The 14,752-nt window shown below is 41.3% G+C and overlaps 1 pseudogene; it reads right to left on the bottom strand.

Annotated features, from left to right (window-relative positions):
- Positions 1-10,995: 10,995 nt before the first annotated feature.
- On the bottom strand, positions 10,996-11,068 carry LOC133446635 (U6 spliceosomal RNA; annotated as a pseudogene).
- Between the last annotated feature and the right edge of the window lie 3,684 nt (positions 11,069-14,752).

Consider the following 14,752-nt stretch of genomic DNA (forward strand, 5'->3'; position numbering starts at 1 on the left):
CAACCTCATGTTTTTTAAATGAAAGCACTGGCTTATGGGTTTGAAATGTTTGCAATTAAAATGTTTTAACTGTTTGTAATATTCACTGTCTTTTTTTCACAGTGTAAAGGTGTCAACAAAGATTTTGGTAGTCAGTTAGTCAGTTAGTCAGTTGTAATGCTTTATTGCTGAATTAGCCATTTCCTGGAAGACATATCTGATAAATATGATATTCAATGGGATACTTTTGCATTATTGCATGTGGAAAAGTCAAACTTTACAGACTTGTCGATGGAATAAACTAATCAGTTAGTCGACCAATTCTATGTCTACTAGTTGACTAAGAATTTCTTTAATCAAGGACAGCACTACGCTAAAGTGATTTTCAACATTTTTCAACATTTGCATAGCATGGACCCAGCATTTATTACATATTAGCGACACAGAACCCAATTTGATGTAAACTTGTCTCTTGGACCCACATCTGAGAATAATTTGGGCTGACACAACAATGAAAACAAAATACACAAGACTAACAACAATAAAAAACAACAACCTGGCCCATTACACAGAAATCACATTATCTTGGTAAAACATTTCAACACAGCATGATGCTATCATTGTCATTATTAGAACGATGGACAACATCTGTCTATCCTAAAGACATCAATGATGAGGCTCTGGCAGGAGTGCCCTTATTAAAGGCCTTAGGTCTTTGTAAAGTCTTATACCCTCTGCAGCACTAGGAGACTGTGCTAATGTTATGTTGTTCTCTTCCATAACCACCAAACAGAGCTCATGGAGGTCATGGTCGCAGGGAATGTCTGTTTTCCACAGACAGAGGTCCTCTTGGAGAACAATATCCACTCTTTCATAAGCTAGTGGATGCAAATAATTTTGTGCATGATAGAGCTCAGGTACATTGTACATCAGACATGGTTTTCCATGATACAAAGCAAGTCCGTTTCCACCTGGTCGAATGCGATGCTTGTCCCACATTGTCACAATGGTGTCCAGCTCGTTCTGCAACACAAAAACATGAAGATTTCTATACATATGATGGGTTCTTTTAAAAATGAGTACATAGCACCATCATTGGGAAATGCAGGATTCAATATGATTTTTTTATGCTATGGTGGAGTTATCAGCAGAATATTTACAGTGCTCCAGTTTCCTAGATTGAGCCATAGTCTAGTCTATATCCAAACCATGGGAAGCTCCACTTCAGCAGGGTTACATCATTTCTGTGGATTAAATGCTGTAGTGTCAAAAATATAACCCATGTAGGTCTGTTATGTTAACCCACTATTAAACTCTATGTTACCATAGTGTAGTTATATGTTAAAATAACAATAATGAAAGCAAATGTTTCTGTCAGGGATCTTCTAGCCCATTGTTAATAGAGAAGCAGAGCAGGATCCCTGCTATATTTAGAAATAAAATGATGTTGCATTTTAAGAGTGGCCTTTAATAATAAGTGCCAGGATATCAGGATTATTCAGTGAACATTTAGGTGGTTGGTAGGCAATAAATCAAGACAGTCAAACATTTACAAGATTTCAATTGATAATGATAAGAGATGTCACCCTGCCAATGTATTAGAGACCCACAAAGACCAAAGCCAGATTCATAACTGATGAATACACATAAACAGTAAAAAACACAAATAAACTGATTGATTTATCCTCTACTTGTGAAACAGCTTGTGTAAAGGACCATATTGAGTCATAATTTACTTCATTGATATATTTTTTCTTTATGATAATATTTAAATGTGCCAAATAAAAATAAATAAACAAAATTAATATTTTTTTTAATTATTTCTCGATATCAGTTTAATAGAAAACATGGGAGCTGCAATCAGCAATGTCAGATCTTGTTTCATCTTCTGTCGCATTTTTTCTCTGGATTTTTGGTTGTGATCCTGTAAAATATGAAGATATGCGTCTCTGGATTCTTTTAATTTTTTCATTCATTTGACTGACTGTATCTTTTATTTTGGCGGACCGGAAGTCGGACTTTTGGAATACAAGAAAATACGGTTGGTTTTCAAAATAAAACTGCTTTCTGTGGGCGCGACTCGCTCCCTGTATCAAAATCCCAGCACAAGCAGAATGAACACGGACTGTGTATTTTGGTTGTTATTACTTGTTAATAATTACGATGTAATGGTGAAAATACTTTAGGTGGGGGGGGGGTACATTTTGTCCCCACCGAGGATAAAAATAATTCAGCAGAGGGTACGAGTGTAAACCAGAGAGGGGGGGGCCGCCATCTCCACCGGCAAATCACACCACCCTGGTCGTAATATTATGAGAATAAAGTCGTAATATTATGAGAATAAAGTCGTAATGTTATGAGAATAAAGTCGTAAAATTATGAGAGTTAAGTCGTAATATTACAAGCAACAGTAGCCTGAACAAGATGTGACCAGTTCAACCTAACAGCAGCTCGCACAACTCCATCAATGAAAGAGCTACTGAAAAGATCATTGATTGAGAAAACAGCGACTCTGCGGCCACTGAGAAATGTAACGTTAGTTTAACAACTATGCTACACTTGTAGCTGCTGCCCATCACCAATGCTATGTGCCACACAAACCATAATAATAATAAACACGACACATATCAAAGCACGATTAAAGGAATTACGTTACATACACATTACATGAGGCTAAATAAACGTTACTTTACCTGAGCTGACGCAGTCGGTGGAAGTCGTGGCAGCTCGTCAGGCTGAGCTGAGGATGATCCGAACCAGAGCACGACTGGATCCTGTGGTGTATTTGATCGAGCACTCGGTGCTCGACTATACGACAAATACGTCTTCTGTTATGACGAATTAATTCGTTATCACGACAAAACGATTTTTGTTATGTCGAGATAATGAATTAAATTAATTCGTTATCACGACAAAACGATTTTTGTTATATCGAGATAACGAAATAATTAATTCGTTATCACGAGATAACAGTGCAAAAAAAAGAAAAAAACAGTGCAAAAATAAAAAAGGGGCATGGCCGTTCTCGGCTTCCGTACTATTCAAAATACAGATGCGAATAAACATGTAGCCATGTAGATTTATTAATATATGTAGATATATAGATGTATATTATGGATATAGATATGTTATATGTAGGTATGTATATGGATATATTGAGTTGTATTGTACGTACATTATTTATATATCAATATCTCTATTAATATATATTGATTTATAGTTATATGTAGATATGTCGATATATAGATTTATAGTAATTTTTATGTATATAATTGGAGGTAAATATATGAACCAGTGTATATATAGCACATCTACTCATATATATATATATATATATATATAAATATATATATATATATATATATATATATATATATATATATATATATATATATATATATATATATATATATATATATATATACTCTTATATATATATATATATATATATATATATATATTCACATATATATATATATATATATATATATATATATACTCATATATATATATATATATATATATTCACATATATATATATATATATATATATATATATATATATATATATATATATATATATACAGTGGGGAGAACAAGTATTTTATACACTGCCTATTTTGCAGGTTTTCCTACTTGAAAAGCATGTAGAAGTCTGTAGTTTTTATCATAGGTACAACTCTTCAACTGTGAGTGATGGAATCTAAAAAAAAATCCAGAAAATCACATTGTATGATTTTTAAGTAATTAATTTGCATTTTATTGCATGACATAAGTATTTGATCACCTGTCAACCAGTAAGACTTCCGGCTCTCACAGACCTGTTAGTTCTTCTTTAAGAAGCCCTCCTGTTCTCCACTCATTACCTGTATTAACTGCACCTGTTTGAACTCGTTACCTGTATAAAAGACACCTGTCCACACACTCAATCAAACAAACTCCAACCTCTCCACAATGGCCAAGACCAGAGAGCTGTGTAAGGACATCAGGGATAAAATCGTAGACCTGCACAAGGCTGGGATGGGCTACAGGACAATAGGCAAGCAGCTTGGTGAGAAGGCAACAACTGTTGGCGCAATTGTTAGAAAATGGAAGAAGTTCAAGATGACGGTCAATCTCCCTCGGTCTGGGGCTCCATGCAAAATCTCACCTGGTGGGGCATCAATGATCATGAGGAAGGTGAGGGATCAGCCCAGAACTACACGGCAGGACCTGGTCAATGACCTGAAGAGAGCTGGGACCACAGTCTCAAAGAAAACCATTAGTAACACACTACGCCGTCATGGATTAAAATCCTGCAGCGCACGCAAGGTCCCCCTGCTCAAGCCAGTGCATGTCAAGGCCCGTCTGAAGTTTGCCAATGACCATCTGGATGATCCAGAGGAGGAATGGGAGAAGGTCATGTGGTCTGATGAGACTAAAATAGAGCTTTTTGGTCTAAACTCCATTCGCCGTGTTTGGAGGAAGAAGAAGGATGAGTACAACCCCAAGAACACCATCCCAACCGTGAAGCATGGAGGTGGAAACATCATTCTTTGGGGATGCTTTTCTGCAAAGGGGACAGGACGACTGCACCGTATTGAGGGGAGGATGGATGGGGCCATGTATCGCCAGATCTTGGCCAACAACCTCCTTCCCTCAGTAAGAGCATTGAAGATGGGTCGTGGCTGGGTCTTCCAGCATGACAACGACCCGAAACACACAGCCAGGGCAACTAAGGAGTGGCTCCGTAAGAAGCATTTCAAGGTCCTGGAGTGGCCTAGCCAGTCTCCAGACCTGAACCCAATAGAAAATCTTTGGAGGGAGCTGAAAGTCCGTATTGCCCAGCGACAGCCCCGAAACCTGAAGGATCTGGAGAAGATCTGTATGGAGGAGTGGGCCAAAATCCCTGCTGCAGTGTGTGCAAACCTGGTCAAGAACTACAGGAAACGTCTGATCTCTGTAATTGCAAACAAAGGTTTCTGTACCAAATATTAAGTTCTGTTTTTCTGACGTATCAAATACTTATGTCATGCAATAAAATGCAAATTAATTACTTAAGAATCATACAATGTGATTTTCTGGATTTTTATTTTTAGATTCCATCACTCACAGTTGAAGAGTACCTATGATAAAAATTACAGACTTCTACATGCTTTGCAAGTGGGAAAACCTGCAAAATCGGCAGTGTATAAAATACTTGTTCTCCCCACTGTAAGACCGTGGAGCGACTTTCCGCAGGCACACTCCCCGCCGCTAAATGCCGGTCCTGTCACCAGGAAGCGGTTTCATCCGAACCGCTTTACTGAGAGTTCAGGTAAGTCCTTTGCAGTCCTGTCATATATGAGCTTGGAGACTTGTTTCCTGTGGCGCAATTTGTCAATGAACCAATGAATCAGTGAACCAATCACAGCCCTCTCCGTTTGCGTGTGGTCTGCGTCGCTTGACGTGTAAAGGCTGAAATATGGTTCTGCGGCAAAACGACGCCTTGCCTACGGCGTGTGGTCTGGGTCGACGCAGACCACACGCCGTCACCTGCGCCGTCACTGACATCACCTCCCGAAAATTGTAACTACGCGTCGAGGCGACGCAGACAGAGAGGGCTGTGATTGGTTCACTTGGAAGCAACGCATTTCCGGTTTCCGGTTTGAAGCAGTCGTGAACTTTCAGCGCTCTTTTCTTCGTTTATATGGGATTTTTTTTGTTTTTTGCACAATAGTTGTCCTTATCTCTTTGATTTACTGTGACCGGAAAAAGTCTGATAAACCATTCAGAAAAAGATCGCTAACTAGCGGTCGCGGGGGTTACTGCACTGCGACGAAATGGAGTGACGGAGAAGTCCGAAGGGTTCACGACGGCGTCACGGTGACGGCGTGTGCTCTGCGTTGATGTGACGTAGAACCTTAATTCAGCCTGTAGTTACAATTTTCGGGAGGTGCACGTCAGTGACAGCGCAGGTATCGGCGTGTGGTTTGCGTCGACCCAAACCACACGCCGTAGGCACGGCGTCGTTTTGACGCAGAACCATATTTCAGCCTTTACGCGGCGACACGCGGCGACACGCGCCGTACGGTGCGTGTCACCGCATACCCTATGCCGTGCGCGCAGGGAAGAGAGGAGGACAGAGGGGAGAGGGGGGGGTGAGGAGCATCCAGGTCGCACCACAACTGTTTTTGCTGATCTATTTTTGGCTCTACCTGCTTTGTCATCATATTCACATTAATAATAACTGTCTATCAGAAATCCCATGTTTAAATATCTTATTAAAGCAGTGTTTTTTTCTGTGTGTGTGTGTGTGTGTCTTTTTAAGGTTGAGTCGGCCACGGAAGCTACAATGACTGAACTGATTGAGGAGATTTTCAACGAAAACAGTTTGCTAAGTTCAGAAAATTGCATTCCTTTAATATGATACAGTATATATATATATATATATATATATATATATATATATATATATATATATATATATATATATATATATATATGTACAGTATATGAGGGATGATGAGGGACCAGCGGGTCCTCATGATCCTCCCACGTGTGTAGCAGCAGGATGGAGACGGCAGAGCTGCTGCAAACGGCCTCCACCAGGCGGCTGCATCTGGCCCGTCTGCAGGAGTTGAGTCCGAGTAGGCAGCTGGAAGACAGTGGAGGTGAGACGCTGTTAAAATACCGCAGAGGGCAAAAGGAGGACCAGATCTATTTGAAATGAAACTCACCGCTGGAGACTTTCTTTCCCAGGACAGGAAGTGTTCTTCCCCTTTGCTGCCTTGAACCCTTGTACCATCTGTTCTGGTGTCTGGACGGGTAGACGACTCGCCGCTTGTCGCCATCTAACCTTCGCTCACTGAGCCCACACAACCTACGATCATTTTGGCTGCCATCGTACAGTTTAGACTGGAAACGAGCAGAAAACAGTGATGTCACAATCAAGTATCTATCAGTGATCAGACAATAATGGCAGGATGAGCCTGTTACAATCATGTGATCACAGTGAAATTAAACAAATCTCACGTCACATACAGTCATCAATGGGTAGACGACTCTCTGTCGACGCGATGAGTCTGTCTACCCTTCTCTCTCCGAGCCCCTGGAGACTCCTGGCTTCCAACATCTTCCCTCTGCCCTGGCCAGTTTCAGGACATGCTGAAATCCTGACTGGCCATCAGGACCCTGGACCATCCAGAGCTATTCTCCCTCTACCTTCACTCCTTCATCCAGAGCTACTCTCCCTCTACCTTCACTCCTTCATCCAGAGCTACTGTCCCTCTACCTTCACTCTTTCATCCAGAGCTATTCTCCCTCTACCTTCACTCCTTCATCCAGAGCTACTCTCCCTCTACCTTCACTCCTTCATCCAGAGCTACTCTCCCTCTACCTTCACTCCTTCATCCAGAGCTACACTCCCTCTACCTTCACTCTTTCATCCAGAGCTATTCTCCCTCTACCTTCACTCTTTCATCCAGAGCTACTCTCCCTCTACCTTCACTCTTTCATCCAGAGCTATTCTCCCTCTACCTTCACTCTTTCATCCAGAGCTACTCTCCCTCTACCTTCACTCCTTCATCCAGAGCTACTCTCCCTCTACCTTCACTCCTTCATCCAGAGCTATTCTCCCTCTACCTTCACTCCTTCATCCAGAGCTATTCTCCCTCTACCTTCACTCCTTCATCCAGAGCTATTCTCCCTCTACCTTCACTCTTTCATCCAGAGCTACTCTCCCTCTACCTTCACTCTTTCATCCAGAGCTATTCTCCCTCTACCTTCACTCTTTCATCCAGAGCTACTCTCCCTCTACCTTCACTCCTTCATCCAGAGCTACTCTCCCTCTACCTTCACTCTTTCATCCAGAGCTATTCTCCCTCTACCTTCACTCCTTCATCCAGAGCTACTCTCCCTCTACCTTCACTCCTTCATCCAGAGCTACTCTCCCTCTACCTTCACTCCTTCATCCAGAGCTACTGTCCCTCTACCTTCACTCTTTCATCCAGAGCTATTCTCCCTCTACTTTCACTCCTTCATCCAGAGCTATTCTCCCTCTACCTTCACTCTTTCATCCAGAGCTATTCTCCCTCTACCTTCACTCCTTCATCCAGAGCTACTCTCCCTCTACCTTCACTCCTTCATCCAGAGCTACTCTCCCTCTACTTTCACTCCTTCATCCAGAGCTATTCTCCCTCTACCTTCACTCCTTCATCCAGAGCTACTCTCCCTCTACCTTCACTCCTTCATTCAGAGCTTGACAGCTCTGCTCAGCCAGTGAAAGACGTCTGGTTCTTCCACCACCACGTGGTGTGAAACCAGTAGCTAGACTCTTCTCCTCCATTGTTCTCCATTGTAACAAATCATGATATAAAAATGACAGTTAATATAACTGTGGAAGTTTTGGTTAACATAAAGGTGGCATATAACACCCAAATCATGCGCTGGCAGGTACATTCTTGCATAATGTTGCTGCCAAGCCGTGATCACCAGAGTTACATTGGAAAACCTTCAGATATGATGAACCCTCTTCAGTATGTGGGAACAATGCAACCAGACATGGACACACAAAACTGAAGATATACTGGAACTAATACTTTTCAATTTCAATTCAATATTATTTATATGGCGTCTATTACAACAGAAGTTGTGTCTAGGATCTTTCCAGAGACCCAGAACATGACCCCCGAGCAGTTATTACATAAACATAAACACGGGCAGGTAAAAACTCCCCTGGACATAATACATGGTCATATTTGAAAAAGCCGCATAAAGTTAAATTATTTATAATAACAGTGTTTAAATAAGGTAATATGTCAGGTTAATAAGTTTATATCACATTTTTAAAAGTTAGAATCATAACTGACGAATATTTGTCATTGTCGAGCAATGTTATGATGATTTGCTGGTTGCACTGCACATGCGTGCGATGTAAACCAACCATGCTCAGCGTACTATCCAAGCAGGTGAAACCATAGACATATATTCGTATACGCATACATATATATGTCTATGGGTGAAACTATGTAGATGCCCCATCGAGCTGCTGTGATACGTCAACGACGCCACCATATTGGATGTTCAAGACTGCGCTGTAAACTAATACAAGTATCTTTATCTTTATGTTATTTATCATCAACAAAACAAATATTAATTTTTTCAAGTAACAAAATAACATATTTGAACCATTTTTCAGACAATAAAATAACTGAAAAATCTGAAAAATGGTTCAAATATGTTATTTTGTTACTTGAAATATGTTTATGTAAAATATGCTTTGTTGATATATATATTTATTGATTGGCCCCTGCGCCAGGATGACACGCAAATTCGTGAAGCGTTCCTCATTTTTCCTTTTGATACGTCCACCGACTCAAATATAGTGTAATATTAAAGTCGGCGGACCGTCTGAGACTATCTGACCTGAGTTATATCGCATGAATAACATGGTAATAACATGATAAGAAAAGAGGTAAAATAATAGAAAGCACAAGTTGTTAAGAAGTAAGGACAGTAGAGTACAGCAGGTTCATCTCATTCTCACGATGGCAAGAATTACCTTTCTATACCGTCAAAAGGTACAAAGACCGGGTCAAATATAGTATTACGAGAAGCAAACAGCATTCTTAATATGGTGTGGTTTGTGGCCGCTTCCGCTTTTATTTGTTCACAACCGTCTTTTTCTCGTTCATTTCCTCCTCAGGAGGAGGTCCAGCGTCCTGATGTCCAGCCGGGATTTCAGCATGTCCTGGTGGAGGCCGTTTGCAGCAGCTCTGCCGTCTCCATCCTGCCGCCACACGCGTGGGAGGATCACGGAGACCCACTGGTCCCTCATCCAGAGGATCAAGAGGAGCTGCTGGTCCCTCATCCAGAGGATCACGAGGACCCGCTGGTCCCTCATCCAGAGGATCACCAGGAGCTGCTGGTCCCTCATCCAGAGGATCACGAAGACCCACTGGTCCCTCATCCAGAGGATCACGAGGACCCGCTGGTCCCTCATCCACGGAGACTACGTGTCCATCAGGGAGACGGTGCTGGCAGCCCGACGTTGATGCTCGGACCGAGGACTCTGCGGTGAGAGCTGCCGTTGCTGGCGAGTCTGGCAGACTGGAAGGACATGAAAAGACAAAAAAAACATGAGGTTTTGTATATAAATGTATAGTTTTTTATCATTTTTATATCATTTGTTTTTATTCTGTATATAAATGTATATATTTGTTTATCATGTGTGTATTGGTTTTCTTTTTGTATTAATAAATGTGCCTTGTTTCACTTTCAACCTTGAATCTTTGTCTCATTCCTTGTTAAATTTTACATAAATATAGTTTGATTATCCACTTGAAATGATTGTTAACTACATGACTGGAACAGATGAGATCCCATTGGAAAAAAAACCTCAGGGAATAGAATAGAATAGAATAGAATAGAATAGAATAGAATAGAATAGAAAGCCTTTATTACCATTGTACAGGTACAGTGAAATTAGGCAGCAGCTCCGTCAAAGTGCACACATGCAAAGACTATGTAAACAAGGAAACATAAGTATATATATGTACACACTATAAACAAGAGTGAATGGGAGGATCAAAATGTACATGAATGGGTGGTGGGATATTGCACTTAAATGGATGGAAAAATAATAATATTGCCCTTGAAAGGATGGGAGTATTGCACATAGATACCGGTAGTAGAATATTGGCATATTGTGGATAGAAGGTAGAAAATATTGCACAGAAAAATATGAGGTAGCTTATAGGTTGAGAAAGAATACCTTTATTTGTTCTTGTTATAAATAACAAACTGGAGTAAGCAGCCAAAACAGGATCTGGTTTATTTATATATATACAGAGTTTATTTTAGCTTTACTATCCAGAGAGGACAGGTTGTTGGCAGGTATGTCGTCTGGTTGTTCTCACATTTAATATAACATAAACACATTTAATATAACATATTAACACATGACATGCTTTATATTAACCACGTTATGGTTTTATCCTTATCCTCGGGGCAGGCAGGGCCTTCCCCGCCACCCCCCACAGAGAACATTGGCCAGGGTCCTTGGCGCAGGGGCCATGCTAATCTTCTCTGTATCGTTCCAATTTTAGTATATGTGATACCGTAGTAACACAACAGAGAGGTCTCTGTGAGCCGTATTTAGCTAGCCCGGGGGTCCCACCCTGGGGTCACATGGCTGGCTCACCGGAGGGCAGAAATGGGCTCTGATGGGAGAAAAACAACTAAAAAACAACTCAAAAACAAGTATTACAACTTCATTGCACAGATATATACATTAAACAACTCATCCATTTCCCAATGTGACAAGATCTGGTCACATTTAGCCTCAGTTTTCTCTTTAAAGCATGCAGTGGGCTGACGGGAGAGAGAGCAGGCTCTCAGTCGTGAGTGGGGGGCTGCAGAGACAAAGACGGGCTGATGTGGCGTCCCTCCCCCACACAGTGACCCGAGGACGGCGGGTACCAGTAAACCATGAATAAAACCTGCTCAGGGACATGAGAACTCCACTACAACATAAACCAGAAGGCTAATCTGGATTCCTCCGGGCCTGGAGATACTCGTGTCCTGCTCGGATCACAACTCTGGCTGTTTGTTGCACTGCAGAACACATCTGGATCTGGACTGAACATGAAGACGCTCTGGGGTTCTTTAGTTCTGCCCTGAGCATCTGTATTTAAATTAAGTGCACGTGAGTGAGAGCGTTGCTGAAGAAATGTTTTTTTTTTTCTGCTTTATCTTGTGTCTTAAACTGAAATAAAAAGGAAGACGTGTTTTGTCGTTTATGTAATGTCACTTGCCTGCCACTTGATGGCGCCACCTGACCGCTCTCCGCCGGAGCCCGGCGCCTGCAAGAGAGAGGAATCCAGTTAGTTCATAGGTTTTAATCAAAATGAATGGGTACGCTAACATCTAGTTTGGATGTTTTTCTCAGCTGTGACAATGAAGAGGGGATTTAAGAAAAGGTTAGTTATTCAGGATGCAGTTTACAGACATGTTGGAGAAGTCAGGGACGTGCTCAGCTGTCTTCACCACCTTCCCGTATCCTGCTCCCGCCCGCATCCACAAAACTCTGACAATGCATGCCCCCCCGCACGATAATGGACATGCAAATCCATCATTGTCATCATCACACAAACTTTTTCACCTTTCATCATTTTATTCGCCGTATCGAGGCTTCTGCTTCTTCAACTTCTTCTTCTTCTCGGTTTTATTGGCGGATCGCAAACAACGTTATGGTGCATACCGCCACCTACTGTACAAGAGTGTGCAGTAAGATAATTTCATTTAGCCTATTTTAAATTATATTTATCAGCCTAGTCAGTGTCTTTTAAGAAAATTAATGAGTGCCTTTCTGGTGATTTCAACCCCCTCTTTCTCCCTCTGCTCCCAGGATCCCCCTCAGATTCCACTCACGTCCTGCCTCTCTCACCGTGAGGCTCTGCGTCCATTTAACGCAGGACCATAAATCAGCCTTTAGGCTACGCCGTAGGCTCTGCGTCGATTTCACCGGCCCAAATTCGGGTCATTTTACAATATACAGTTGGAAAAACACCACGGTTACTGAGGTCATGTTTCACCAACTAGTTTAAAGTGTAACATATGAGAAAATATTGTATGTCATTACTTACCGACGACGATACGGGACTGTCGAGACGGGAAAACTACTAAGAGTGAACCCAGAAATTCGGGCTCTGATTGGTCGACAAAACTTGAAACAAATTCGGGCTCTGATTGGTGGACTCAAGCTTGATTCTCAAACTTGGAACAACACGGGCCTGTGATTGGCTGGTGGAACTTGGAACAGAACTGGAACAAAACTTGGAACAATGAAACAGAGAAGAAGGGTCTGGATCCCCATTAGAGTTTTAGCTACCGCCTTGGCGACCACTAATCTTCCTGGGGTCCATAAACTACATCAAAAATTACATAAATGATAACATCTAAGACATAAATACATACAGTCATACATTCCTAGCATAACTACACTTATAATAAAAAAACAATAACAACAACAATTAAAGCTGCAAGCAGCGATGAACGGGCCCTCGCACTCACGGCCACCGCCCCCATAAGCATATCAGAAATGACACCACCCACGACTTCCTATGTCAAAACATTCAAAAGTTATAGCAGAAAAAAGGGACAACCAATCAGAAGAAGGGGCGGGGCTAATTAAGGCCAACGAAGCTTAAGGACTCATTACAGAATCCCATGACACCACCCACAACTTCCTATGTCAAACCATTCAAAAGTTATGGCAGATAAAAGTATTCTAGGGGGCGCTGTTGAGCCATTAGGCCACGCCCATTAATGCAAACCATGAAATATCAAATTTATCGCCAAGCCTGGCTTGCATGCAAAATTTGGTGACTTTTGGAGAACTATCAAATATGGAACAATCAGATTTCAAAATGGCCGACTTCCTGTTCGGTTTCGGCCATGGCTCCAAGAGACTTTTCTTTAAGTTGTGCCATGATACAGGTGTGTAGCGATTTTCGTGCACGTACGTCAAACCGTATTGTGGGGCTTGAGGCACAAAGTTTTCCAGGGGGCGCTGTTGAGCCATTTTGCCACGCCCATTAATCCAAACCATGAAACATCAAATTTATCGCCAGGCCTGCCTTGCATGCAAAATATGGTGACTTTTGGGGAACTATCAAATATGGACCAATCAGATGAAGGGGGGCCGCGCCTTTTGGCGTCTAGCGTCGCCACGGTAACACTTTTGAAAGAGAAAAGTAATGCGTGTAGTCGCAGGATAGAGACGCACATTTTGATGTATAACACATCTGGGTTCACGATACGGTTCGGGCCGTATTAATTCTCGAAGGAATGGCATATATTGCTCCAAAATTACGCAATTAATTCAGAATGTTCAAAATGGCCGACTTCCTGTTCGGTTTCGGCCATGGCGCCAAGAGACTTTTCTTTTAGTTGCGACATGATACAGGCAGTATTCGAGTTGTAAAAAAAAATCAGGGGGGATGGTGGATTTTATCATATGGGGACAGATAATTTGTGCTGATTACAAATAATATAATATATTACAAATAATAGCATTGACCAAAACACCTGCAGAAATACTGCAGGAATGACATAGCAGCAGTTAAATGCAGCCTTCTGTAAGCTTTAAATATCCAATGGGCTTACATCAAATACATCAAAACACAACAATAAAAAACAGTTTTCTGAACTTGAATATGACTCTGTCCTTCACAGGATAAGTAAAAGGGATCACTGCAAAAACTCAAAATCTTAACAAGAATATTTGTCTTATTTCTAGTTAAAATGTCTCATTTTAGTAAAAAAAAATCTCATTACAAAAAAAAAGAAAAAACAAAAATGTTTTCACCTGTTTCAAGTAGATTTTCACTTGAAATAAGTAGAAAAATCTGCCAGTGGAACAAGATTTGTTTGCTTGTAATAAGAAGATAAATCTTGTCCCACTGGCAGATTTTTCCTACTTATTTCAAGTGAAAATTTACTTGAAACAGGTGAAAATTGTCAAATAAGTTATTTTTCTGGTGATGACTCTAAATGTTGAAATATCAGTAAAACCACATTCATTGATGAAATGACATAAGGGATGGAAAGGAGGGATGGCAGTTTTACAGGGGGGATGATTTGGACCGTTTTTATTTCAGGGGGGATGCCATCCCCTCTCATCCCCCCTCAACTCGAGTACTGGATACAGGTGTGTACCGATTTTCGTTCATGTACGTCAAACCGTATTGTGGGGCTTGAGGCGCAAAGTTTTTTCTATCTGAACCAATCATATGAAGGGTGGGCGCACTTT

This window comes from Cololabis saira, chromosome 6 (genome assembly GCF_033807715.1).
Source record: "Cololabis saira isolate AMF1-May2022 chromosome 6, fColSai1.1, whole genome shotgun sequence".
Taxonomy (NCBI): domain Eukaryota; kingdom Metazoa; phylum Chordata; class Actinopteri; order Beloniformes; family Belonidae; genus Cololabis; species Cololabis saira.